Raw genomic sequence first — 10,129 nt, 5'->3', positions numbered from 1 at the left:
GAGTGATCATTTTGAAAATGATTTTTCATCTATTTTTACGACTGAATATGTTAAGGAACCTCAGAATCCAATGAAAAATCCTGATTCAGAATTAAATTTGGGAAACATTTCTCGAGCTATTCCTATTGATATTTCAGTTAAGTCTGGAATTGTTGAAAACATTCATATAGGTGCCTCGTGTACGGAAGATGAAATTCAAACATATAAGGCCCTATTTCAAGAATTCCTTAACGTGTTTGCCTGGTCATATGAGGAAATGCCAGGAATTGACCTAGCAGTTGTTGTTCATGAAATCAAAACTTACTCGGATGCTAAACCCGTCCGGCAACGTTTGTGTCAGATCCACCCGCGAAAAGCTGCTGCTATTAAAGCAGAAGTTGAAAAATTACTCAAAGCAGGTTTCATTTATCCGATTCCGTTAACGGATTGGGTATCGAATATTGTTCCTGTTAACAAAAAGCAAGGGACAATAAGAATATGTATCTATTATAGGGACATTAATCGAGCCTGTCCAAAAGACAATTACCCAACTCCCTATATCGATCAAATCATTGATGATTGTGCCGAAAGTGAAATATTCTCCTTCATGGATGGTTTTTCCGGATACAATCAAATCAATATTCTACCTGCTAATCAACCAAAAACGGCTTTCATTTGTCCATGGGGGACATTTGCTTATTGCAAATTACCTTTTGGGCTCAAGAACGCCGAGGCAACTTTTCAAAGAGCCATGTCTTACACGTTTCATGACATCAAGCACATTGTGCAACCCTATCTTGATGATTTACCTGCTCTTCGTTACATCGAGCTGATCATCTCATCCATTTACGAGCAATCTTTATGAGGTGTAGGCATTATCGAATTAGGTTGAATCCACACAAGTGTGTTTTCTGTATAGAAACGGGTCGGTTACTGGGGTTTGTTGTTTCGAAAGCCGGCATTCGCGTCGATCCCTCGAAGGTTGAAGCTATTGTCAAATTGCCTCCTCCTTCGAGTCTTCGCCAACTCCAAAGTTTGCAAGGGAAAGCAAACTTTTTATGTCGATTCATTCCTAACTACGCCGAGATCACAAAGGGTTTTACCCGGTTGTTGAAATAGAATACTCCATTCTTTTGGGATGAGATAGCTGATAAATCTTTTGATGCACTAAAACACGCGTTGACCCATGCACCGTTATTGCATCCTCCCAACTACAACCAGGACTACTTCTTGTATCTCGCCGCCTCCCATTCCACCATCGGAATGGTGTTAGTTCAGGAAGATGAATTCAGTACTGAACATGTGATATATTACCTTAGTCGAACTTTAAATCCAACTGAGCTAAAATACTCACATGTGGAGAAATTGGCATTGGCAGCTGTTCAAGCTGTCCAACGTTTTCGTCATTACATTTTACTACGTAAAACTACAATAATTTCTGATTGAAACCTTATTATCTATATTTTAACCAAACAATTGCTAGGGGGCAAGTACTCCAAATGGATTGCGATCCTGCAGGAGTTCGACTTGGAATTTGAAAAGTCTAAGTCGAAGAAATCTTTAGTTTTTGCGGAGTTAATGTGTGACTCCCGCGTGCTGACACGGAAACTGTGGCGGAGGAGCCCATTACAGACGAATCCTTGTTTCTAATCAGCGCTTTAGATCCATGGTATGAGGATATCATCATTTATCTCCAGACCCAATCCTTTCGGCTAGAAATTTCAAGGTCAGAATGTCGAAAAATACGATTCCAGTCCCAACAATTCAAAATTATTGGAGATACACTTTATCGTCATGGGGTGGACTCTGTTTTTCGACGTTGTTTAACTCATGAGGAAGCTGAAAGGGTTCTAAATGACTATCACTCTGGAGCGTGTGGCAGTCATATGTCTGGGTTTGCCATAGCCCAAAAGATATTGCGCGCTCGCTACTTCTGGCCGTTTTTGTTTAAAGATTGTATCAACGCGGTCTGAAAATGCCAGACCTGCCAAATTTTTGATCGAAATATGCGCGCTCCACCTACTCCTCTCCACCCTATAATTTCCGTCGGTCCTTTTGCGAAATGGGGTATCGATTTTATTACATGTAACCCTCACTCGGCTAGGGGGCATGCGTATATAATCCTTGCGGTAGATTATTTTACCAAGTGGGCCGAGGCGATGCTTACATTTGAGGCAGACGGAAAAACTGCTGCGATTTTCATGTTCAATCATATAATTGCTAGGTTTGGTGTTCCACAAGCGATTATCACTGATCATGGGAATCATTTTCGAAACATTATGATGACTAAACTTACAGGCCAACTTGGCTTGTGTCACGACAGTTCAATTCCATATTATCCACAAGCTAATGGTCTAGTTGAAGCCATCAACAAAGTTCTAGTTGTCATGATCTGATGAATCATTGGGATTCATAGGTCGATTTGGCATAACATGCTATTTTCAGCACTTTGGGCGTATCGAACCTCAGTAAAAACGTCAACTGGGTTCACTCCTTTCCGACTAGTTTATGGTCTGGAAGCTGTGTTACCCATTGAATGCGAAATACCATCATTGCAAATGGCCATCGAATTACTTCCAGCCACTTCCGAAGAGGAAAAACGTTTGTTATACTTGGCTCAGCTAGATGAGAATCGACGTGATGCTGCATTAGCGATCGAAACTCATGCCAAACGTATTAAAGCTCAGTATGATCGAAATGTTACCCCTCGAAATTTTTCGGAAGGAGACCTAGTCTTATTGTACGATCAAGCAAATGATAAATTAGGCGCTGGGAAATTCGTCCCTATGTGGCATGGTCCTTATGTTGTTAAGCGAAAGCTAGCAAAAGGGGCCTATGAATTGGTAGACTTTGACGGGGTCTCTTTAGGTAAACCCAGAAATGGTCTTTACCTGAAGAGGTATTATGCTTAAAATCTGGGTGTGGAGATTTTTAGTTAGGTTAGTTTTCTTTCTAGCTGGTGTGTTTTAGTTTAAAAAGTGTTCTTAGCTTAGAGAGTGTTTTTCGTCATTATTTCTGCTTATCTTGGTTTTACTCTTGATATTGCAGATGTTGACGCCTCTCCAAACATACATTGGTTTTGCTGATGGTGCTTGTCCTAATACACAGAACATTTCTTCCGCAGCTTGTGTTATCTATTCGCCCTCTGACGAGTTGGTATCTATGCATGGGGTAAGCCTTGGTCAAAAAATGAACAACATTGCCGAGTATAGTGCAGTGATTGAGTTATTATCTGAATCTATTTCATTTGGGATTCAGAGTTTGATAGTGAGGTTAGATTCTGAACTCGTTGTATTACAGCTTAATAGAGTATATGCCATTAGAAATCTAGTATTATTAAGATTATTTTTGAGAGTGCGTCTCTTGGAACGTGAATTTGACTATATTGAATATCAGCATATTCCAAGATATTTAAATACATTAGCAGATGCAATTGCTTCTCGAATGTTAAGTAGACATTTGCAATAATCATACAAGTAAATTTAAAAACATTCCATAACATGTTTTACAAGATAAGCTGGTAATAGTGATATAGTATAACATAGGAGTGTGTCAAATATACATCGTCTTCGATCATAGGTTGAAAAACACCTTATGATCGGCAAAAATGATAGTACAAAAAGCAAAAAATGTCATATGTGTCTACAATAGGCGATCATCCTATCACTGGTGATGATCTCGATAAGAAACCACTGTACGGGCCACCCTGCAAAGGAATCTCCTGAAAGGTCCTGGGACCCTAATCACATAGCGCTGTAGCCTAAGAGGAATGTCATCTATGCTGGTCTCCGGAATGTTTGCTGTCAAACTCTCTAGATGGCTCTCCAATTCGGCCAAGGTCTCTGCTGATTCATCCTGTGGGACTGGTGCTACTGTAGCTGGTTGTTTCCTCTCATAGGGTCGGAGAGCGGTTGGTCGCCGTGGACCTACATCTGCATTTGAAACTTTTACTATCAATTTTGGGACGAGATAAAAACAAACAAAAAAATTAAATTAGGAAAATGTTGAAAATGATTTTACCTGAATCATCCCATTGCTCTCCTGGTGGAAGAGCCATGTCTGGGTCACCACGAAAATCTACCCCAGCGTAAGGAAAGTCCTGAATAGCAAAAACTTGGTTCTCCAACCAATGGAAATACTCAGGAGTGAATCGAACGATCTCTGTCCCCTCCTCAGGATGACGGGCCATAACTGCAACCCATCGCAGCAGTTTGGGCTCTCGGGGAAGCCCAACTCCAACAGTGAGATGCTGTGGGACCAACATTGGAACCCTCTCCAGACCAAAGCTCACGACTAAAGCACCATATCCAAAGGTCTTCAGTTGTCCGTTCTTTGCTCTAGTCAGTTGGCCTTTTATATTAGCCAACACAGCATCACACCAGTTGAAGATGGTGCCTCGAAAGCAGTCTACTGCCATCCGCATTTGGGATCCAGTGGCTACATGTAGTGCTGCACTCCCGCAGAGCCTGGTAACAGTAAACGCAATTACCTTGAGTTCAAGAAGGGATATGGTTTTGATATCTATCCCTTTGTCTCTAGTCTGGTTGTTACAGAACTCTAGCCGGAGGCTATCGATAGATTGGCCACCTGGCCTAGTCCCGAATAGAGTCAAGTGTTCACCTCTCTTAGGCAAACCAGTCAAAAAGTAAATGTCTGCCGGCTCCATTTCGAGCTGGTGACCACCAATGAAGAAGCACTGGTCCTGTATGCTCCACCTGTCTACCGGTCACTGCAAAAAGTCCACCTGGGCCCTCATGGCAGGTATGGCCCATAATTTGTATAAGCCGCATGCCTTCAATGCATCAATCGAAGGTTGATGATTTATCGTGGCGAGATCTACATCCTCATGCTCCCGTTCTCACCAATCAAGCATGATGTATACTCTACATTCAACAAAAAGGCGAATTAGAATGTCTAAAAGCAAAGTTTTTGGGTGAATTTTGAGAAATTTAGGTTTAAAAACCCTTGCTGCGGGGACCGCACCCTCTCTGTTAGAGACAGTGCATGGGTCCGCACCTTGCCTTCATGGCAGGTGCGGACCCCTGACTTTTTTCCCGTTACAAAAAAGTTGGGGTCCGCAGGTTACCTGTGCTGTGCCTGTGGACCCCCGCGCGCGGGTTTCTAACCTAAGAATCCCTTAAAAAATGAAATTAAAGCCTAAAAACAAATTTGAAACGGATGAAATTAAAGAGTAGGATGATGTAGATTACCTGGAGGAGACGGCGTTCGATTCCAATGGACGGATTTCCGCAATCTTCACAGGAAGTTTCTGACCAAAAGCTCTATTTTCTCACCCAGAACTCAAACGGTAAAAATGAATTTACAAAAGCCCTTTTTATAAGTTTTTTGAATAAATGAGTTTTTAATTTGTTTATGTTTCACTTTAAAGAGGTAACTTTTGAAGCATTTTTATCCATTTTAAACAGGTATGAGTAATGTTTGAGTTTTTGTTCAGGATAACGGATTTTTCAGGCGAAATTGGTCATTTTCGACGAAAAAACATTAGAGTCACCTTTAAGCTCTTTTCTGACTCATAAAACATGAAAAGATCACCGAGTTTTTCTTTTTAAACTCGTTAAAACGGAACTAAAAAGACGGTCCACTTACGGCTCTTTTCTGACCCGTAAAACATGAAAAGATTGCCAGATTTTTGTCATTTTAAATTCAATATTGGTTATAAAACAACGTGTCATTGATCGCTTTTTTACTTTTTCGGATCAGAGGCACTAATTACGAAAAGTACTCCTTGGTCGTAATGATCAAGCGGTTCTCTCAAGTATTATTTTATACTTTTTCGGGCTTGGGAGACACAAATTTACGAAAAAGGACAACCATGGAGTTTTCTTAAGTTTTTTCAGACTCTCTAAAATTGAAAAAATGTCGAGTTTCTCCTATACTAGACTCGTTAAAATTTAACAGTAAAGGACCTGTTCAATTACAAATAGGAACGGACCACTCCTTCTTAGGGTTCGAATTTAAACTAAGTTGGACTCATCCAAAGGATGAGCTTATAATCAAGCAAATGTTATCCTCCTCAAGCTTGTCAAAAATAAAGAGGTACTTGCCAGAAATGGTGGGGGAAAAGAGAGAAAAATGAGCCTGTTTGTCATACTTTGTAACCACTCTTGAACATGACACTTTTATTCACCTGGGTTGGGAAATCCTTTGCCTAACAGTTGATCAAACCATATTGAAAGTCTTCAGCCGGTTTTTGGGTATTAACTTTGGGTCAATTGTCACCAAACCATCTGCTGTGTCATTATGTGTTCAAGAGGTCAGTGCAAATAAGCCATTCATCTGCAAAATATCTGTCATCCATTTTGACCATCCCTGAGTCAGTCCTTGCAACTAAATTTCTTCAAACTTGATCTATGATTTCGTGTTGTGGGCTTGCCTACGACGGATCACTTTCTATCGACTTCAACTCATTATCTAGAAAGATGATCTAGAAATCGTCAGTACCTTGGGATTTGCATGCCTCAATTGTAGGTTTCTCGCCTTCGACGACAGGTTGCATCATTGACCTTCGATCAAAGGATTCCGTGGCATGTTCGACATCAACACATCTATTCACATCTCATGGATTGTACTGAGTACTTTGAGAGCCATTGACATTACTGGTGGTTTCTCTCACACTTGTTAACAGTTTACATCATTGACTGGTAATCAAGTGGTTTCTACCATGTTCGACTTCAACACATTCATTCGCATGGATAGAATCGTACTGTTTCGGGAAGTAGAAATGAAGACCCTGGATCTAGTTTCCACCATCCAGGCTGTGAGGAATTTTGTATTCATTATACTGTGGACTATTCATAAACAGATGGCTGCATCCATACTGTGTCTACATGTGTCTATACTTGTGATGTATTACAAGATCATTCCTATATCAGAGCAGTAGTTAGTTTTCTAGTCAGTTTTGATTTGAGTATGGGAATGCCTACCTCAGCGATGATATGATCTCATATATATATATATATATATATATATATATATATATATATATATAGATATATATATATATATATATATATATATATATATATATATATATATATATATTGCATTGAATGTTTTTATAGGTTCCAACCGGGCTCTCCACAAGATGATCCTCGAAATGATAAAGTACTTCACTCTTCCTAGATGATAAATGAAATCCTCATCTACTACAGACTTTGCACTTTAGGGGGCAATCTGTTACACAAAATATTGTCACCATGACTATTTGCAGTCAGTATGGGTCTATCATCATTCATACTGTCCTCCTAAGCAAGTCTCAAACCTCAGCTCTTCATGTCAAGCTTTGAAAATGAGAGAAAGACATTAAAAGTCAATAAACCTCTGGTTCTGCACTTTCTCTCACTATTGCCTGCGGTCTCGCACCCCCTGTTCATGTTACCTGCGGACTTGCCCGCTCTGTCTCTAAAGGAGTGGGTGCGGACCCCTGTGAAAGTCAAAAAGGCGCAAGTTTATTCTTAAAAAACTCACTTTGGGTTAATTCTAGATGATTCTAGAAGGAATCTTAACATGGATGGTTCACTCCTAGGTGGTTCATGCATCCCAAAAGTGAAGGAGCTAATCCCTTGATGAGAGGAGCTATCCCTTTGAAGGAGGGCTTTATCCCTTTGAAGGTGGACCTAGTAACTTCCCTCCATTGCACTATAAATTAAGGAATTGGGCTGGTTGCTAGGGAGGTTAGAAGCTGAACATTTTTGAGGGTAAATGTTGGTGGAATTGAGACTTCCTAGTTAAGCTTGAGAGGAGAGATCACATACCTTTTGGCTTCATTGGGAAGGGAGTGAAACTTGTCAAAGTAGAGGAGACTTCTTGATGGACCCTGGGAGGAGCTTATACAGCATCAAGGCATAGGTTGTAAAGTTCTTCTTTAATCTAAATTAATACAATCAGATTCATTTTTCTCAACAAATTGTCTTATGTGATTTGTTTCATGAATTCCTTGATCATCATGATAAGTATGCTTTATTATATTGGCTTTTTAGGTGCTATTTAATTTGTGTGCTTGTTTGTGTTTGCATATCCTCTACAAGGGAGCTCATTTGGATCAACGGAGCGAGGCATCCACAAACTTGCATTGGACCCAAGGTAGGCCTAAAACACTTGTTTTCCTTTGTTTATAAATTGCATATTTAGAGAAAGATAGAATTTGATTGGCTTGCTTGTCACTAGATATCATTAGATACTAGGGAGGTCGGTCTTGTCCGCAAGAACAACTCATTCTGTGTGACACTTCTATGTATGTTCAGATTGGTTGATTTGTAGATTCGAAGATCATCAGGAGTTGTAGAGGGTTTGAACCCTGCTGGGACTACCCAAATGAAGTACATTCGGGTATGTTCATCCTTACATAGTTTGTTTATTTAAGCATGTTTCCTGATTTGTATACGTGTTTCTTGCTGTAGATTACTCTTGCTCTTTTGGGGTTTTGACCCAAAGACATAGGGTACTTATTCCCATAACAAAAATAACAACCCGTGACCTCCCTTTTCAAAAGTTATACTCTAATTGGGCGAAGTAACAAGGTTGCACTATAGTTAAGCATATGACTCAAACTTTTGCAACCCATACTAGCTTACAACTCAAAGACCTATAACTTTGAGGTCGCCAAGTCGCGACTTAGTCTCATCCCTGACCTCATATTTTGTGACTGCTCATGTCATATGACTATGTGACATCTAATTTTGAGGTCGCTATGTTGTTGGGTCGAAAGTAACTTTGGCGTCGAATCTGTGACCTAGACTAGCCTGTGACTTGGTGACCTCTCCAAACCCTGCACGTGCGACCATTCTCTATTTAAACAACTCGCTCTATCGCTCATTTATCTGATTGACTAGAGCGCTCGAGCGACAGAGGGACTGGGTGACTTGGAAAGGCGTTTGACTCCCTCCAATTAGATGTCTCTTCCTCTTCCATGGTAATCATTCTTTCTTTCCATTTGTGCTACTATGCATACCAACCCTGCACCTTCCCAGCAGGTTGGAGTTTTTTATCCTCCCTTTGGTTATTTATCAAACCCATTCGTCCCTGAAACCCTCCAATCTTGTGTTCTCCCCATTTATCTTTTCGTTTCCCAAACAAAAAGCCTAACCTAAAGCCTATTCCCCTTTTCTCTTAGTCACTTAGGTTTTCTAAGGTCTAGTAGAGCCCAAATTCCCATTTCAAGCATCGTGTTTTCCGCCAAGTCGCCCAGGGGAACATGTCGCACCTTTCAAAAATGTGATAAGAACAATGCAATGACCTCATGACCTGTCAATCTAGTTACCTCACGACATGTCAACCTCATTAGCCTGTGACCTCTTCAACCTCACGACCTCATGACGTCTTCAACCCTGCGACCTTGCGACTCACCCATATTTGTGACCTAGTAAGCCCTAGTCCTGTTAGTCACTGATTTGATAAGCCATTTCATTCCAACCTTCTATGTGGTACAGTCCAAAAACCTCCCTCTAAATTGAACATAGGCCCAAGAATGTTCATCTCATTCCCCATGTTTTGAAGCTAAGCTTATCATCTGTCCTTTGATTTATATAATTCATGTTGTCACTCTCATCTTTGGATTGTTTGTTTGAAATGCTAGGTGACGATGATCTATATTTCATATTAATATTATCTTTCTTTAGAGAGATGGAAACTTCAGTGGCTAAGTCCTCTCATAATAATGCTGAGAGAAGTTCCCAGGAAGTCTCTGAGGGACCACCACCACCTATCTACTGGGATACAACATAAAATTTTAATAAGACCACCAAATTATCATGGTTTGACATGTATTCTGAATTCTCTAAGAAGAACATCCCTTAGGATCAGGAATACTTTAGAGTGTGCATCAACATCAAAAGGTCTTGTCTTCACAAAGGGGCCACATGACCACGTGTCTTCCCCTGTGCAGAGACCATTGACTGGATATTGTAGAATATAGGTTTAACTTGATGGCTGATAAGAAGCTACATAGGCGAAGCCTTTGACACTATTTCTTCCACAAATATTTCTACCTATTACAGATTCTCAAAGAAGGAGGAGACCTTCAATACTAAGTGGTTTTCATAGTTCCCAATAGTGAGTAAGGATATCTTAAGATCATGGTGGAAATAACCCTCTAAATTTCAGGTGAAGGCTAATCATTTTTACAGGATAG

Source organism: Pinus tabuliformis, chromosome 5_2 (genome assembly GCF_031772625.1).
Source record: "Pinus tabuliformis cultivar Carrire ecotype Pingquan chromosome 5_2, CPIR1, whole genome shotgun sequence".
In the NCBI taxonomy this organism is placed as follows: domain Eukaryota; kingdom Viridiplantae; phylum Streptophyta; class Pinopsida; order Pinales; family Pinaceae; genus Pinus; species Pinus tabuliformis.
This window is presented reverse-complemented; position numbering follows the sequence as displayed.